The 19,692-nt window shown below is 49.9% G+C and overlaps 1 long non-coding RNA gene across 1 annotated transcript in view; it reads right to left on the bottom strand.

Moving 5' to 3' along the window:
- LOC135006438 (uncharacterized) overlaps positions 1-19,692 on the bottom strand; it is a 92,272-nt gene that overhangs the window by 72,206 nt on the left and 374 nt on the right. The window contains exon 2 of the long non-coding RNA XR_010206642.1: positions 17,854-17,935. This is a non-coding gene — a long non-coding RNA (uncharacterized LOC135006438). The remainder of the gene's footprint in view (positions 1-17,853; positions 17,936-19,692) is intronic.

Genomic DNA, 19,692 nt, shown 5'->3' with positions numbered 1-19,692 from the left:
GAGGGGTCAGTGATGTAGTGGTGAGTATAGAGGGGTCAGTGATAGAGTGTAGGGTATAGAGGGGTCAGTGATGTAGTGGTGAGGATAGAGGGGTCAGTGATGTAGTGGTGAGTATAGAGGGGTCAGTCATGTAGTGGTGGGTATAGAGGGGTCAGTGATGTAGTGGCGGGTATAGAGGAGTCAGTTAAAATACTAATCATTTTTTGTAACGGACGGGGGAAGCACAATATTTATCTTGCCTCTGGGCAACTGGGATGAACTTACGCCACTGACTGCTACAATAATATTTCCATTACCAGCTACAGTTTCTGAAGCAATGTGCATTTTCCATCAATTTATTGGTGTACTGTGGACACATCATGGTCAAACAAGAGGTCATTTAATGGAGTTGTCTTTTGCTTGGAACTTGATTAGTGTTGGTAGAAGGGTATTTGAATGTGGACATTTTTCTTTGGCAAACTTAAGAGCTTCTAACTTTTCTTCTGCAGTTTAACAGCTACCACATTAATGTGGGTCCATCAAGTAAGCGAGAAAATGTGCAGGTCCAAATGCTTGATTATAGCGGCCCAAAAATGTCTTCATGCTTGGTTTGTCCAGATTTAGTTCCTTCGAACTATCCTCTAATTCTTTCCACACAAGTACAGCATTGGAAATGGTGCAGCTATCTTTTTGAACTGTGGGGGTTATTCAGTAAGGATTACAGAATCTGCAATCCTTTCTATCATATGCTGTGGGCCGCCCATCGCAGGGCAAAGCGGCCCAGCATGCTGAATGGCTTCTCCTGCGACTGCAATTTAATTGCGGTCGTAGCAACTGTGGACGACCGCCTGCAGCCGCAGCTAGGCTGCGCATGCAGGCAATCTGCCGCCGGGACCTGCGCGTGTGTGCTGACAGTACCAGAGGGGAAATTGCAGTCGCATCGCTTAGTGATGTGACCTGAATAACCCCTTGTCGAGGGCTATTGAGACGGGCTTTAGGCAGCGAAATAATTTTTGGTATTTCTCTTCAGCTCAATGTTGTTAACGTTGTTATGAACAATCTTATTCATTTGTTCACAGTTTTCTTCACACACTTTCATAAGAATTACCCAATGCTCAATGTAAGAATTCAGACAGTCAACCATTGTGTTCCACCTTACATGAGGAGGAAGAATGAGCTTCAATCCACCCTCTTGTCTATATTTGGCACTTGCAATGATTTGCAAATGATTGTTCCTAAAATAATTAGCAACATGAACTACCTGCTCCTTGTAACAATACATTAAACACCTTTATTTTTTATTTAAAAAAATAATAATATCGCGATTTAAAATGATTAAAAAAAAAAAAAGTATGTGATTTAAATTAAGTTGATTTAAATCAGCACACCCTGGTAGACAGCCAGGACATTATGAATATACAGTTGCAAGAAAAAAAAAGAAGTATGTGAACCCTTTGGAATTTCCTGGATTTGTGTATAAATTGGTCATAAAATGTGTTCTGATCTTCATCTAAGTCACAACAATAGACAAACACAGTCTGCTGAAACTAATACCACACAAACAATTCTATGTTCTAGTGTTTTTATTGAACACATCATGTAAACATTCACAGTGCAGGGTGAACAAAGTATGTGAACCCCTAGGCCAGGCATTCCCAACCACGGTCCTCAAGGCACACCAACAGTGCAGGTTTTAGTGATATCCAGGCTTCAGCACAGGTGACTTAATTAGTAGCTCAGTTATTTTGATTTAACCATCTGTGCTGCAGCCTGGATATAATAAAACCTGCACTGTTAGTGTGCCTTGAGGACCGTGGTTGGGAATGCCTGCCCTAGGCTAATGACTTCTCCAAGAGCTAATTTGAGTCAGGAGTCAGCCAACCTGGAGTCCAGTCAATGAGACAAGATTGGAGGTGTTTGTTAAAGCTGCCCTGCCCTATAAAAAAACCCGCACACCAGTTTTCAGTTTGCATTTCTCAAGAAGCATTGCCTGATGTGAACGATGCCTCGCAGAAAAGAGCTTTCAGAAGACCTACAATTAAGAATTGTTGACTTGCGTAAAGCTGGAAAGGGTTACAAAAGTATCTCTAAAAGCTTTGATGTGCATCAGTCCATGGTAAGACAAATTGTCTATAAATGGAGAAAGTTCAGCACTGTTGCTACTCTCCCTAGGAGTGGGCGTCCTGTAAAGATGACTGCAAGAGCAAAGCGCAGAATGCTAAATGAGGTGAAGAAGAATCCTAGAGTGTCAGCTAAAGACTTACAGAAATCTCTAGCAAATGCTAGAATCCTAGAGTGTCAGCTAAAGACTTACAGAAATCTCTAGCAAATGCTAACATCTCAGTTGACGAATCTACCATATGTAAAACACTGAACAAGAATGGAGTTCATGGGAGAATACCACAGAGGAAGCCACTGCTGTCCAAAAAAAACATTGCTGCATGTTTGAAGTTTGCAAAAGAGAACCTGAATGTTCCACAACACTACTGGGAAAACAGTCTGTGGACAGACAAAATCAAAGTTGAGTTGTTTGGAAGGAACACACAACACTATGTGTGGAGAAAAAAAGGCACAGCACACCAACATCAAAACCTCATTCCAACTGTGAAGTATGGTGGAGGGGCATCATGGTTTGGGGCTGCTTTGCTGTCTCAGGGCCTGGACAGATTGCTATCATCGACAGGAAAATAAATTCCCAAGTTTATCAAGACATTTTGCAGGAAAACTTAAGGCCATCTGTCCACCAATTGAAGCTCAACAGAAGATGGGTGATGCAACAGGACAATGACCCAAAGCACAGAAGTAGATCAACAACAGAATGGCTTCAACAGAAGAAAATACGCCTTCTGGGGTGGCCCAGTCAGAGTCCTGACCTCAACCCGATTGAGATGCTGTGGCATGACCTCAAGAGAGTGATTCACACCAGACAACCCAAGAATATTGCTGAACTGAAACAGTTTTGTAAAGAGGAATGGTCCAAAATTCCCCCTGACCGTTGTGCAGGTCTGATATGCAACTATAGGAAACGTTTGGTTGAGGTTATTGCTGCCAAAGGAGGGTAAACCAGTTATTAAATCCAAGGGTTCACATACTTTGTCCACTCTGCACTGTGAATGTTTACATGATGTGTTCAATAAAAACATGAGGACATATAATTGTTTGTGTGGTATTAGTTTCAGCAGACTGTGTTTGTCTATTGTTGTGACTTAGATGAAGATCACAATACATTTTATTACCAATTTATGCACAAATCCAGGACATTCCAAAGGGTTCACATACTTTTTCTTGCAACTGTATACCCATCAGCCATAACCAGGGGTGTAGTTAGACTATGGGGGCCCCATGGGAAAATTTCCAAAGGCCCCCCTCCTTGCACTACTCAGTGTGGGGCCGGTACTCACCATTGGCGGTCGTGCCTTTTTCTCCATTCCACATAAGCGTAATGCTGGTACAATAATTCTGTGCAAGCGAAAATCACGTTTGCCCAGTAAGCGCTGGAACGTAACAGGCCAGTGGAAGGAAGCCCCAGCTGAGGCCTGTCTGAGAGTGGAAGAGAAGACTCTGCCTCTCTGGCGCCCCAGTAAGCATGCACAACGCATTTTATGGAGGAGTTATGTTTTTACTCACAAACTGCAATAAGGATAGTCTATATCAGCTTGGTAAAGTACAAAAACACAGTAGTCCCCATAACAGCCTATAACAGGATATGGGTACATGGCAAATTAGAAAATCAGGCAGACCACAAGCCCCATTTTTCATTTAGGATCACCGTGATACAAACGAAAATGCAGCTGTCATTCTTCAATACTTACCTCTTTCGCAAGGTCTCCTCCCGCAGCACTGTCCTCCGCTCTCCCGCTGGCAGACTGATGCTACCAGCGACGGACTGCTTAGTCATGCGCATGTGCGAAGTTCAGTCTGCGCATGTGCACGACTCCTTCACCCGCCGGGGACCCACCGATGCCTGCAAGGCTTCGCTGAAGCTGGAAAGGCAGCACTGGGTCCCCTTTGCCAGCAATGGGGACCGTACCGCTCTATATCTTATGTCAAAATATCTCCCATCCCGACCTCTTCGCTCTTCACAAGATCTGCGTCTCTCATCCACACTCATTACTCGCTCCCACACACGATTGCAGGACTCTCTTTGGGCTGCACCCACTCTGTGGAATGCCCTACCACACACAATAAGACTCTCCTCTAGTCTCCAAACCTTCAAGCGTTCCCTGAAAACTCACTTCTTCAGGCTAGCTTATCACATTTCAAAACTGCCCACATAACTTTCAGAAACTTTCCTATCAAATTGCATCCACTCTGCACAGTCCACACATATCCTCACATCTTCTCATTCTTCACTTTCTCTTTCTCTCGACCCTGTTTCATCACTGGGGTGGTCTTCTGGTTGCCGGCAGCCGGGCTCTCGGTGACCACCATACCGACATCTTTTCTCCCTCTTGGGGGTCCATGACCCCCCAGGAGGGAGAATAGATAGCATGGCGCGCCACCGTGCCTGTAGCGTGGCGAGCCCGCAAGGGGTCATTTGCGCTCGCCCAGCTGTCGGTATGCCGGCGCCGGGAGCACGACCGCCGGCATACCATACTACACCCTCAGCATTGCTGTGTGACCATATCATACAGCCCACCAAGAACCTTTGCAATCTTGAGGACAACTATGCAATAGATAGCACCTATCCTTGTGGGGTGTAGTACTGCTGACCGGCGGTCAGGAGACAGCTGGTCAGCTTACTGACGCCGGGATCCCGGCAGCATACCGACGCCGGGATCCCGGCGGGGAGGGGCGAGTGCAGCAAGCCCCTTACGGGCTCGCTGCGCTCGCCACGCTGCGGGCTCGGTGGTGACCTGCGGTCGCCACGGGTTCTATTCCCACTCTATGGGTGTCGTGGACACCCACGAGTGGAAATAGTCCCTGTTGGTCGGCATGCCGACCATCGGGATAGTGAGCTGTCGGGCTGGTGGAGGAGGTTATGTGACTGTCGGTCAGCTGACCGGCGGTCACATGAATACCACCCTCCTTGTGTATCCATTCCTATTTCCCTATAGATTGTAAGCTTTCGAGCAGGGCCTTCCTACCTCTATGACTGTTTGTTATTACCCAGTTTTGTTATATCATTGTTATTTCCAATTGTAAAGCGCAACGGAATTTGCTGCGCTATATAAGAAACGGTTAATAAATAATAATAAATAGCTGATGAGAGCATACTTGCCTACCTGACCCTCTCCATGAGGGAGAAAATGCTCTGTTCCTGGACTTTCCTGGTAATATATGATTTCCATCACCTGTGGTGAAACACCTTTCTTATCAATTAACTAGCTCACAACAGGTGATGGCAATCATACATTACCAGGAAAGTCCAGGAACAGATCATTTTCTCCCTCATGGAGAGGGTCAGGTAGGCAAGTATGGATGAGAGCAGTACAGGGGCAAACAGTGTTAAACTTAGTTTACTGCTATTATTATTTATTATTATCCTTTATTTATATGGCGCCACAAGGGTTCCGCAGCGCCCAATTACAGAGTACATAAACAAATAATCAAACAAGAAAACAGCAACTTACAGTTGACGACAATATAGGACAAGTACAGGGTAAATAAACATAGCTACATCAGCAGATGACACTGGAATAAGTATCAGGTGGCAGAAGACTGCTGGATTTGGTGCAGTTGAAGATTATTAAAGTAAGAAAAGGGTAAGCACATGAGGGAAGAGGGCCCTGCTCGTGAGAGCTTACATTCTAATGGGGAGGGGTAGACAGACAGGGGTGAGACAGATGGGGTACATAGAGAGCGTGGAACAGAGGTTTAGGATGAGATTTGGCTGGGTTTGGTGTAGAAGTGGGTCTTGAGAGCCCGTTTGAAGTTTTGTAGAGAGGTGGAGAGTCTGAGGGGGAGAGGTAGGGAATTCCAGAGAAGTGGTGCAGCGCGTGAAAAATCTTGGAGGTAGGAGTGGGAGGAAGTAATCCGTAGGCAGGAGAGTCGGCGAGCATTAGCAGAGCGAAGAGGACGGGTGGGAGTGTAAAGCGAGATAAGATCAGAGATGTAGATGGGAGAGGAGTGGGTGAGGGCTTTGTAAGCAAGTGTGAGAAGCTTGAAATGGATTCTGAAAGGGAAGGGGAGCCAGTAAGAGAGGAGAGGTGGACGTAGTGCGTTTGTTGAGGAAAATGAGCCGGGCAGCAGCATTGAGGATAGATTGGAGTGGAGAGAGGTATTTGTCAGGAATGCCAGTCAGGAGGAGATTACAGTAGTCCAGTCTGGAGATGACCAGTGAGTGGATAAGAGTCTTAGTAGCATCCTGGGTCAGAAAGGGTCTGATCCTGGAAATATTTTTTAGATGAAAACGGCAGGTTTGTGAGAGGTGCTGAATGTGAGGTTTGAAGGAGAGGGAGAAGTCAAGGATTACTCCAAGACAGCGCACTTGGGGGGTAGAGGAGATAGTAGTGCCATCAATAGATAATGAGATTGTAGGAGGTGAGGTTATGCGGGAGGGAGGGAAGATGATCAGCTCGGTCTTAGACATGTTAAGTTTAAGAAAGCGCTGGGACATCCAGGAAGAGATAGCAGAGAGACAGTTGGAGATACGAGTGAGGAGAGTAGGGGAGAGGTCTGGAGAGGAAAGATAGATTTGAGTGTCATCAGCATAAAGATGATATTGGAAACCAAAAGAACTAATGAGCTTACCTAGTGAGGACATATAGAGAGAGAAGAGAAGAGGACCAAGGACAGAACCTTGGGGTACCCCTACAGTTAGTGGAAGTGAGGGGGAGGTGGAGTCATGAGAGGAGACAGAGAATGAACGGTTAGAAAGGTAGGACGACAACCAAGAGAGGGCAGTGTCACGCAGACCAATGGAGTGAAGGATTTGCAGTAGGAGAGGATGGTCCACAGTGTCAAAAGCAGCAGAGAGATCAAGTAGAATAAGTAGAGAGTAGTGTCCCTTAGATTTAGCAGCATGGAGGTCATTGCATACTTTTGTAAGGGCAGTTTCAGTGGAGTGGAGAGGACGGAAGCCAGATTGGAATGGGTCAAGCAGTGAGTGTGAGGAAAGAAAGGAAGTAAGGCGGTTGTAGACAATACGCTCAAGGAGTTTGGAGGCAAATGGGAGGAGAGAGATGGGTCGGTAGTTGGAGAGAGTGTTTGGATCAAGGGTAGGTTTTTTTAAGAATAGGAGAGATGAGTGCATGCTTGAAGGCAGAGGGGACAGTGCCTGATGATAGGGAGAGATTGAGAAGGTGGGAAAGATGGGAACAAGCAGAAGAAGAGAGGTAGCGGAGGAGGCGGGAGGGGATATGGTCAAGTGGGGAGGTGGTGAGGGGACAGGAACGAATGAGGGCCATGACTTCCTCTCCAGATGCATGGGAGAAAGATGACAGAGTTGGTGCGAGGGATGGGGAGGGTTGGTAAGGGATGGGAGAAGGCTGGTTACTGATGGTCTGGTGTGATGTGATGTCCTGACGTATGGAGTCAATTTTGGATGTGAAGTAAGTGGCAAAGTCAAGAGCAGAGAGTGAGGAAGGGAGACGAGGTGGAGGTGGGCAGAGGAGTGAGTTGAGAGTGGCAAAGAGGCGCCGGGGGTTGGAAGACTGGGAGGAGATGAGGTTCTTGAAGTATGACTGTTTAGCAAGAGAAAGGGCAGCACTGAAGGATGAAAGCATAAGTTTGAAATGGAGGAAGTCTGCCTTAGAGCGTGATTTCCTCCAGTGTCGCTCAGCAGTACGTGAGCATTTTTGCAGATATCTGGTACATTTGGTGTGCCAGGGTTGAGGTGTTAATTTGCGAGGGTGAATAGTGGTTGGTGGAGCAACAGAGTCAAGAGCAGAAGTAAGGGAAGCATTGTATGTGGAAGTGGCTTGTTCAGGGCATGAGAGAGAGAGAATAGGAGAGAGAAGTGAGTCAAACAGGGAGGAAAGGAATGTGGTGTCAATAGCTTCAATGTTACGCTTAGTGATGGTAGCCTTAGGAGGTAGAGATGGGGAAGTCGAGAGAGATAGGTTAAAGGAGTGCAGGTGGTGGTCAGAGAGGGGAAATGGGGAGTTGGAAAAATCAGAAATATCACAGCGGTGAGTGAAGACCAGATCCAGTGAGCTCCCATTCACATGGGAGGGTGAGGAGGTCCACTGGGAGAGACCAAGTGAAGAGGTGAGGTTAAGGAGTTTAGAGGCAGGGGATTGTGTGGGGATGTCAATAGGGATGTTGAAATCGCCTAGAATAATGGTGGGAATGTCAGAAGAGAGGAAGTGAGGAAGCCAGGAAGCAAAGTTGTCGATGAATTTGGAAGCAGTGCCAGGGGGGCGGTAAATGACAGCTACTCTAAGATGGACTGGTTGGAAGAGGCATATGGCGTGGACCTCAAATGTAGAGAATATAAGGGATGGTTCTGGTGGTATGAGTTGGTAGGAGTAACTAGAAGGTAAAAGGACCCCAACACCACCCCCATGGCGACCCCCAGGTCGGGGTGTGTGTGTGAATGTGAGGTCCCCAGCAGAGAGAGCAGCAGCAGAAGTAGTGTCAGAGTGTGTAATCCAAGTTTCAGTAATGGCTAGTAGGTGTAGGGAGTTGGAAATGAAAAGGTCATGAGTGGGGACCAGTTTGTTACAAACAGATCTGGCATTCCAGAGTGCACAGGATAGGGGGTATGAGTTTGTGGGAGAGATGTGAATGAGATTTTCAGGGTTGCTGTAGCGATGAGGTGGGATTAACTTTGAGGGCAGGGATGATGAGAGAGTAGTGATGGTACGGGTGCCTGAGCTAGGAGGGGAAACTGCAGGAGGTGGGCAGGGAGGGAGGTCAGTGTGATGTGGATGGGGGTGTGGGCAGGTGACAGGGAAGGGAGAGAGGGAGCAGGGCTGAGTTGTGGGGTAGCAGGACCATGGGGCAGAGGTGAATGAAAGTGGGGTAACAGGAAAGGTGGGGGTAGGAAACAGAGGGATGGAGGGGAGACAGAGGAGGGGAGAGAGGAGGAGGTGTAGGAGACTAGGGGGGAAGGATAAAGATACATTATTAGGTAGACACTGAGTGATGTGGGGAGTATAGGAAAGCCTTGACATAGTGTTAAGTAGGTAAATAGGTTGAGGGAAAGTGGAAGTAGGAGAGGAGACTGCAAGTGAATCCAAGCAGAAGATTTGCTGAAATGCAGGTGAGAAAAGCAGTGTAGGCTCAAGGGGTGTAGATTTAGTATGAAAAGAGTCAAAAGCGTAGATAAAGTGGTTGCAGAAATGTATTTGGAGTGTAAGAAATGAAAGGATTGTGAGAGGTTTAAGAAGCAATGGTAATTATGTTAGTTTTTTTTAAAGTGTTTGCAGGTTAAATTGCATTGGTGCAGCTGTGATTAAAAAACTAAATTACGGGGGGGTGTGGCCTGGCTGGTGAGCTGAGGAGAGGTGATACATGTGAGCTCCTGCAGCCCCACTCATATACATCAGTATTACAGAGCTTTACTGAACCCCACAGGCACACAGACAAAGACACCTGCTCCCTTTGTCACCTGGGACGAGGGGTTTCGGTCGCGGAGCCGGGGAGCCCTTTTAAGGGTTCCCGCAGGTTGTGGCCTTCCCCTCCATCAGAAGCCGGGAGCTGGAGTACGGTTCCTCCCCCCCCCCCCCCCACCCTCTGTGCGGACCTGCTGGCGGCGAGACACGGAGACCGCGCTTACCACATCACGGGAGGACTGCAGGCAGGAAAGAGGCGTCATCCCCCGATCTGGAGCCCACCGGGACCTCCACGACAGTCGTCGGAACTGAGAGCGGCTGACGAGCGGCGGGTGAGTCACACGCTGGCGCTTCCCAGCGCCTCATCAAAGAACTCTTTCTCCCGGCTGCCCCGTCCCTCGCAGTCACACATACGAGAGCAGCTCCGGCGGCCTGTCAGCTGACTTCGGACCGGGGCCTCAGTCATCCCACCGGCCCGACGGGTCCTGCGATTACCGCGACCAAATCCTCCGGCCTCTTTCACCCCTGACAGCCGACGCAGAAGTGGTGCTCCCCCGTGGGGGCCTCCCCGCTGGCCCTGCTTACCTCCCCGGCTGGGGAATAAATCAATCACCGACCCGCTAGACGGGACGACGGGACGCACGGCGGCCATCTTGGCGTGGGCCCCGCTCGGCTCTAGATCCCCTGTGAAATCCCCAGCCCTCTAAAACCCCCTCCTGGGTCCCGGAGCATACGCGTACAACATAGCCCTGCACTACAGCAAAGGGTAGAGCTCACAGCCCTGTGACTGGGAGAGTGCTTACTCCCTCATCTACTCCTCCCCAGATTTGATGTGCCACGCTTGAACTGTGCTCCCACAGAACTGGGCCAGCTGGTCCAAGCACACCTCATAGGCACTATTCCCCCGACTGGCTGCACGGCCTTGTGCAGCAAGCTGACGGGGCACCTCAATGTACAGTTGCTGGGGAAATTCACTACCCAGCACATGCTCTCCCCCCCCTAATTATCCACCGTTGTAAGTGACGCAGCTCCCCCCAAGTACATGCAAACAGGGTTCTGGTAAATAACCGTGGGCCTGTGAACACCGGTGCCACCCGGGGCACCCTCAAGGCGCCTCCTCTTACGCCCACACACCCAACGGCTGCGATCTATTAGGTGACCCTATCGGTAGCCTCAGAAGATCCTAAACTGGTTGGGGGTTTAAAGGTGTACCTTCCCACTTCAGCGCACTCGACCGGGCTCTCCGGGCCATCCCTCTGTGAACCGCCTACCATGTGATCTCTTCGTGAAATGCACCCGATCCCGTGTGTGATTCTAATGCTATAGGAGCTCCCCCATACCTACCCAGGTGTTGACTACCAATCTCCACCACCTCTCACCACCACGATGCCTAAAGGGGGGAAAAAGACGAATACCCATAACCTGGTGGGCTACTTCAAGAATTCTACCCCATCCTCCACTCGGAAAACCTCCTCACCTCCTCCCACCTCAGACCGGGACTCAGACGATGACTCTTCCTCTACACCCGCCACAAAAGCAGACGTCGCCCTTCTCCTGTCCGAAATGCGCAACATTAAAAAATCAATTCGCGCGGAGGTGCAAGAGGCTATATCGGGTTTGAAAACTGATGTGGACGGCCTGGGCTCCAGAGTTGATGCCATCGAAAGAAAACAAGAGGAGCTCATAGCCTTCCAACAAGAATCAGAACAGGAGATAACTCAAATGCGCACCGATGTAATGCTGTTGGCCGAAAAACAAGAAGATTTGGACAACAGGGGCCGTCGGAACAATCTTCGAATCTGTAACGTGCCCGAGACGGTGGAACAAACCCAACTCATGGATTACCTGCTCCGCCTCTTCCGCACACTTGCCCCCTCCGTCCCGGATGACATGCTACTCCTAGATAGGGCTCACAGAGCTCTGCGCCCTAGATCTCAAGATGCTAAAACACCGAGAGATGTGATTCTACGTTTTCACTACTTTGCTGTCAAAGACCAAGTTTTTGCCAAAGCCCGGAGGTCTCCGATCACCTCTTTCGAGGGCTCCGATCTTTCGATCTTCCAGGACCTGTCACCGATTACGCTGAATAGAAGACGGGAACTAAAGGACATAACCAAAGCCCTGAGAGACAACAACATCAGATATAGATGGGGCTTTCCCTTTGCCCTCCAGGTCAGGGCAGACGGCAAATTTCTCTCTGCCAGATCTCCTGATGAGGCCCTACAACTGCTCCGTCAACTGAACATCTCCGGCCCCCCGGCCACCTCTCAGCGACCTCTCCCAGTCAACACCTCCCCTCCCCTCACGGCCCCTTCTCCAGATTGGAACACAGTTGGACCGGCACCAAGCGCCTCTCCGGATACATGAGCCGACATAGGTTGATGGCCTCGTAGGGATTGGACGCCCACACGGACTCTTAGCGAACCTAAGGGGCTCTAGCTGCGCTCTGCGGGGGTTCCCGTGGGGTGCAGGGCCCTCTATATAACTAATGTTTACTGTTTATTGCCCTGTTGCATGTTAGGTGGGCGGGCCTTCCCGGGCCCCTGGGACAGGGGCTCCTCGCGGTTGGCCGCGGGGGCTCCTGCCCCGGGTGACGCGAATGGTCCGCGGCCTCTTTTTGTTTCTCCTTTTTTTTTTTCCTTTCTTTATATTAGTCCTAGTGTTACTATTGCGACCCTATGATCGCCATACCAGGTCTACCCTTGGTTCCTTTATGTCTGCCTTTCTCCCTCCCCCCCCCCCCCTCCTTTCCCTGTTAGCTCCTTTTGCCTACTATTTGCAATATATACACTTAAATTGATTCTGATCACACACGGGACCCGGCCTCCTCTCCGATCGGCTGGGTTCATTCACCCCCCATTCGACCTCCGAGGTCGACGTCGGACGAACTGGACCTGCAGGTCTATTTCTTCCTTGGGTCCGACTAGTGAGAATGGATTTTTTCTGTCTACTAGATACTGATACTTATATCAGCCTGTTCTACCTCTGTTCTCCTACTCTCTCTCCTCTTCTTTCTCTGGTCTCCTTCCCTGTCCCTTCCCCTCTCACTCCTGGGGTCCCGCTGGTGCGCTCCCACATGAATAGAGCTCCGCTTTCATACCATGGTACTTAGAATAGTCACTCTGAACACGAAAGGTCTGAATAGCCCACGTAAACGTTCTCTCTTATTCCAGACCCTTAAGCAACTCAGAGGTGACATCGTATTTTTACAGGAGACCCACTTCTCGGGTAAGTTACATCCAGAACTTAGATCAAAATCCTTCCCACACACTTTCCATGCTTGCGACCCCATACGCAAGAAAAAGGGGGTTTCTATACTATTTGCTAGCCACCTAGATTTCACCCCCTCTGAAACATGGAAGGACCCTGAAGGTAGAGATACCTGATGCTAGTAGGGTTATTAAACGGATCCCCCTACACATTCCTGAATATATACGCTCCAAACCAGCTCCAGGCCCCTTTCTTCCACTCCCTAAATAGTCTATTAGCCCTGCACAGACGCGGAAACGTGGTTTTAGGAGGAGACTTTAATGTGACTCTGGATAGTGCCCTGGACAGATCTAAACCTCTACCCAGATCTCTGCGTGCCTCACACTCGCGCAATGCAGCTGCTTTAAATCTCCTGCTATCACGACACCTTCTCTTCGATTCGTGGAGAGTGAAAGAGACGAATGCTAAGGATTACACATACTACTCCCCCATATATGACGTTTACACAAGACTGGACATGATATTTCTAAGCTCGGAACCTGCTCAATGTATCCTTGACACCTCCATCCACCCTAGCACGTGGTCAGACCACGGTCCGGTTACTGTGGACGTCTCGGGTCCACGCCCTCCCGATCGCCACCCTGTGTGGAGGATGAATGACAGACTCCTTCTCAATCCCCAAACGAAAACTCACATAGCTGCGGAACTCTCCCACTACTTTGAGACAAACACATCCCCGTCTGTCTCGCCTATGTTATTATGGGACGCCCATAAGGCAGTAATCCGTGGTTGCTTGATCAGCGCCTCCACCTATAATAAGAAGACCAGATCCAAACGCATCCGGGAGCTCTCGGACTTAGTCGCCTCCCTCTCACGGAAACACAAAACAACTGGCTCCGAAGCAGATCTCTCATCCTTGTCCACGGCCAGGGGGGAGCTGACCATGCTCCTGACGGCAAAAGTAGAATCCAGCCTGAAATGGCTCAATCAGTCCTTTTATGAAAAAGGGGATAAAGCTGATCGCCTACTAGCCACTAGGCTTCGGGCTAAACTTGCAAGAAACAACGTTTTATCTATCCAGTATTCCCCTGGCAAGAAAACAGCTGATCCCAAACGTATAACTGAAACTTTTTCGCGCTTTTACGAAAAGTTGTACAATGCCCATAGGTCCACTCAATCGAACCCGGACTTTGTTGGGGCCATCCGTACCTTCCTATCCCATTGCCACCTTCCCTGCCTGAGCCCATCGGTCGCTGCAGAACTAAACTCAAAGATCTCCGACGAAGAAATTGCCGCCGTGGTCAAAGCCCTAAAACTCACCAAGGCGCCTGGCCCAGACGGCTTTACCGCCGCCTATTACAAGGCTTTTCTCCCCCAGCTTATGCCCCATCTTTCATCCCTCTTCAACGCTATCTTACAGGGAGCTTCTTTCTCCAAATCGGCCCTGGAGGCTAAGATAATAGTTATTCCTAAAGACGGTAAAGACGCATCCAATTGCGCTAACTATAGACCCATTTCGCTACTAAACTCGGATGTTAAGATATACGCAAAAATTCTAGCCCTCCGACTGAATAGCGTATTACCCCACCTGATCCATAATGACCAGGTGGGATTTATCCCCGGCCGCCAAGCCCGAGACAACACGAGGCGTGTTGTTAGTCTTGCTCACCACATCAACCTTACACGCACTCCTGCTCTTCTGCTTTCTCTAGACGCGGAGAAAGCGTTTGACAGGATAGGTTGTCCCTTTTTGTTTGAAACTCTTGCTCACTTTGGCTTCCAGGGAGAATTCCTCACGGGGATCCAGGCCTTGTACTCGAATCCTTCCGCCAGAGTATCTGTAAATGGGGTACAGTCGGACCCTCTGGACATATCCAACGGTACTAGACAGGGATGCCCACTCTCACCTCTGATTTTTGCCTTAGTAATTGAGCCATTAGCAGCTCGCATACGAGCCTCGCCCGACATTGGTGGGTTGGAGGTGGGGGGCTTTGACTACAAGATCTCTCTGTTCGCAGATGATGTCCTCCTATCGCTTTCCTCACCGCACACCTCTCTGCCGAATCTTTTTGACCTCCTATCTGATTATGGCCATGTTTCGGGTTACAAAGTCAACTGGTCCAAAACGGAAGCTCTTCCCTTCCACATCCCCCCTCCTCGACTGTCCCACATGCAGAACGACTTCAGATTCTCCTGGTGCGCTTCTAAGATTCGTTACTTAGGGATCTTTATTACGCGCCAATACGGAGACTTATATAAAGAAAACTTCACGCCATTGCTTAGAAACCTTAAAGCCGACCTCCAGAAATGGAAATCACTGATTATCTCCTGGCTGGGTCGTATCATAGCTCTGAAAATGAACATTGTCCCCCGCCTACTTTATTTGTTCCAGACGCTGCCAGTAAAAGTCCCGGACTATGTATTGGCTCAGGTCCACTCCTGGTTGCTCCGCTTTGTGTGGAGAGGTAAGGTCCCTAGGATAGGCTTCTCTACTCTGCGCAAACCGGTGCAGGATGGAGGTAGAGGTTTTCCGGATATCCGTCTCTACTACTTGGCCACCCATCTCAGCCAGGCGGTGACCTGGTTTGCTCCTCCGCAGTCTGTACGCTGGCTCCAATTGGAGACAGCGCTTAGCCGCATTCCATCGTTGTCGTCCCTACTTATATCCCCTCCTAGAACTAGATCTCCTCATCTACTAATGCACCCTGTGTTGGATTTCACTTGCCAGATCTGGGACTATTGCGCGCGTCATTTTCACCTGTTATCATCTCCCTCGGCACTCACTCCCTTATGGGACAACCCTTCATTCACTCCGGGACAATCTCTGACCCGCTCGCGTCCATGGTTGGAACGGAATATCCGCTTTGTCATGGACGTGCTCACCGAGGGTTCATGTGCGCCTTTACCGGATATCATGACGAAATTTGACTTCCCGGAGGCGAACCCTTTCACCTATTTCCAGATTAGACATTTTGTCACATCTTTAACGAGCTCGTCCCCGTTCCAACCTCTCACCACTCTGGAGTCCTACTGCTATCAGAAACCGCTCGCACGCGGAATCATTTCCCTACTGTATTCCCTTCTCCAGACAGGGGACCAGACGACGACCCCGGCTTTCATACTCCAGTGGGAACGGGACCTCGGTCCGGTGCCAGATGACTATGTTTGGTCGGACATCTTCGCTGCAGCCGCGAAGTCCTCTATCTCAACCCTAGTAAAGGAGAACGCATACAAAATCCTATACAGGTGGTATTTTGTCCCCTCTAGACTCCACAAAATGTTTCCCTCCTCATCACCCATGTGCTGGAGAGGATGCGGCGGCCACGGCTCTTTCCTCCACATTTGGTGGACGTGCCCTAAAATTATACTATATTGGGACGCAGTTGCACGCCTGTTGAGCACAGTACTCCAGACCCAGGTTAAAAAAGATCCTTGGTCCTTCCTACTAGGTCTCCCCATTGCCAACGCACCTCCAAACTCCAGTAAACTACTGACGCAGATCCTAAATGCGGCCAGGTGCTCAATTGCCCGCCAATGGAAACAGAGGGAGGCCCCCCCTATCAAACAAGTCATCAACAAAGTATGGTACCTCGCAAGCATGGAAAAAATCACAGCATACCTTCATAACAGGTCCTTCCAGTTTCTCCTGAGTTGGGAATTATGGTTTGATTCTCAGACTCCCGCAGGGGGACTACGATTCCCCGAGGGCCCGACGGCTCTCCTACTATGATGTCAGTAACCTCCTCACCCGACAAGTGGATATAGGTTTATCTTTAATATATCCTCTTCGTGTTCCTCAAGTAGCACCTTCCCTTTTGGTTCTAACGCCCTGTACTAGCTCAGCGGTACACGGGGGCGCACTGGCGGTGCCTCCACCCATGTCCCTTCTCCCCCCCCACTCTATTCCCTCCCCGTCTTTGCCCGTCTCCCCTTCTTTCTCTTCACGCTCTCTCTCTCTTTAGTAATATCCTTTATGTTGCTATAGTTATGAATCTAATCCCCGGTTCTCACCCGTCTGAATAGCCCTCACTCACTCCGTGACATAAATCACCGCTGTTTATCGTTCTAACAAATGTTTGGTTAATGGCTCTTATTTTGATTATCTCTCCACATGTTGGGAACCGCTTGTTCTTTGTATTAAGATTACATTTCTGCCTTGGATAGTATATTGTAACAAGTAGCAGCTCACCCCACGTGTGGTGGGGAGCCGTTGTGACATTTATAACCTGAAAATTAAAATAAACAATTTAAAAAAAAAAAAAAAAAAAAATTACAATGCAGATACAAGCATTTGTAGGTGAAATGGACGGTTTTTGAAATGTCCAAGTAAGGTATTTCCGTGCTATTTAATCAGATGCAACAATCAGGAGGTAAGTGATCTGAGGAGTAAGTGACTCACATTTGTTATTAGTTCAGTTTTTTTTTGGTTTTGTTTGATTGTTGTGCTTCTGTGTTCCTTCTTTTTCACTTCGATTGTACGCTGATTGAACGCTGCTGTTATGTGTCAATTTTATCACGCTTTGATAAAATGCACGCTTCGATACTAAATGCACAGCCTACACCAGTGGACTTAAGTAGAAGACTATTACAAGTGAAACCAATAATTGAAATCTGTAACCACACCCCACCCCCTCAAATGCAAGGCAATAAATTACCTTAAAAACAACAACCAGGCATTCCACAAAGATTAAACTGGGTCTATATCATTCAAAACTTAAAAAAGTACTTCAAAATCACATACTATGCAATAATTTTACAATTGTAATTACCCAGCAGAATTAGCTTTGCATGTATAGATCTAATGCAGCAGAATATGATGGTAGCTGTAGTCAATTGTAATTACCCAGCAGAATTAGCTTTGCATGTATAGATCTAATGCAGCAGAATATGATGGTAGCTGTAGTCAATTGTAATTACCTGTAGGTGCTGTTTGATGAATACCATACCCTCTTACATTTTTCACATTAAAACTAGTTCAAATTAGGAAAGGGGCGTGGCCACGGGTAAAGGGGAGCGTAGTCACGTCCCCTTTCCTATACTTTCAATGGAAATTTGGAGAGTCAAAAATCGGTATAAAGCCCTTTTTGGCACGTACAGACCATAAAAAAAGTACTGTACCTGCCAAAAAGTTACAGCTGGAGGGTATTCAATACTGAAAGTGTAAGAGGTGCGGCTGCGCGTGTGGTGGTGCCTGCTGCCGTGCAGGTGTAGCTTCGGTACTCACCAGGCGCCGCTCTCTCTCACCTTCAGGTACCGGAACCTTCAACGGACCTGGCAAATCTTCCGTCGGATCCGGACACGACGACCTAGGAGGAAGGAGATTGCTGAGTGCCGTCCTCCTAACTGTAGACCGAAACGCCCTCCGACCCTAGTGCTTTCGGGCTAGGTGAGGGTCATCCCAGGCGTCCGCCTCAAAGCCCGAATTTCACCTATTGGCACTCTCGCACCAGGTGGAAATTCTACCTTGCACCGGCGTGCAAGGCTCACCGTTCGCCCTGAAGGAAGGGAGACAGATAGGGACACACAGAAGGAACACACAGACAGATGTTACTCACCGTCCTACGTCTTGTAATCCGATCTTCTCCACTTACAGGTCCCTGTAAGGAGGCAAAGAGAGAAACAGCCGTGCAGGGCCTCACTCTAACCTAGTGTGCATCCGCTACACTAACTACATAAACAAAGCCCTCAAACTGGCTCAAGTGTGGGTGGTGCAACACAAACTATGCACGAACTCTAAACAACACTATGCCCTGCACGGTAACAATACACATCAGAGTACATCAAACGGTGCGATTCCTTTAGATCCCTACCTGCACTCTGTGGGGTGGACGCCGCACAGCCTACCCACCTCCTGTACCTTCCCTTATGTGGGCCTCAGGCCAAGCGAGCCTGTCTACCTAATCACCTCAGGGTGGCCTGGACCTAGTGCCCAGTGCCACCTTTATTCACCTTGGGGGAACACTTCTTCACTGGGCCTAGCGCCCCCTGACTGCGCACAGGCCGGTGGCCTGACTTCACCCACGGGCCTAGCGCCCGCCTAAACTTGTCACCCGTTGGGTGACCTGGGCCTTGTGCCCAGGGTCACCTTATATGTACCTACTGCCCAAAATACACTAGGGCCTAATGCCCTCTAATGTTCCCCAGGCCTATTGCCTGTGTTTGTCCCTCGGGCCTAATGCCCGCCTATCTTGCGCCACGAGCGACTAGGCGTGGCCGCGGGCCTAGTGCCCGGCTAACAGGGCCACGAGCCCGACAATGTGCCCACGGGCCGGGAGGGCCCGACTACGTGCCCACAGGCCGGGAGGGCCGGACTGTGCCCACAGGCCTAATGCCCGAACACCCGGTGGTCTAGGGAGGGGCGGGTACAGGGGCACCTGAGAAGGGCCTACCTGACCCGCTGGGAGAGGCACCAGGGGGGAGCTTCGTCAGCTCTCTTACTTTCCACCCCTGGTGACTTCTCCGGCGCTATCTTCTTCAATCTTCGGCCGCTGGCCCGTCCTGGCCAGCGGCGCCGCCGTCGCCTCGACGCGTCCAGCCGCCGCTGGACATCTTCCCGCAGCCGGTCGTCTCTTCGCCTCTTCCGCTGCCTCAGGACCTCCCACCGCGGCATCCTCTTCTTCCTCGCGCCGCCGGGATCTTCGCCGCGGCCTCCTCTCTCCGCTGTTCCCGCCCAGCGTCCCTCCTCCTCGCGCTCCTGCGCGCGGACCTATCTTCAGGCTCCCGCCCGGCGTCTGACGTCAGAGGCGGGGCCTATGACGCGGCGAGCGCCGATTGGCTCGCCGCGCCCCTCTCCGATTGGCTGCCGCTCCGGGAGCCGCGACTGGCTCCCGGAGGGCGCCAACATTCAAATGCCCCCGCAGCCTCTGGTTCGGTGCAGGGAAAAGGGTAATCCCTGCACCGGACACCCGCCGCCGCCACACACTGACAGGCGCTGGGGACAGACAAGCTGTCCCAGCGCTGTCAGAGACATTGTCCCGCAGGGGACACAGGCGCCCTGGCTGCTGCAGCTGGAATGTGTCCTGTAAAACAGGACACATTCCCACAAAAGGATGACAACCCATTT

This window comes from Pseudophryne corroboree, chromosome 2 (genome assembly GCF_028390025.1).
Source record: "Pseudophryne corroboree isolate aPseCor3 chromosome 2, aPseCor3.hap2, whole genome shotgun sequence".
NCBI classification, from domain to species: Eukaryota; Metazoa; Chordata; class Amphibia; order Anura; family Myobatrachidae; genus Pseudophryne; species Pseudophryne corroboree.
This window is presented reverse-complemented; position numbering and strand designations above follow the sequence as displayed.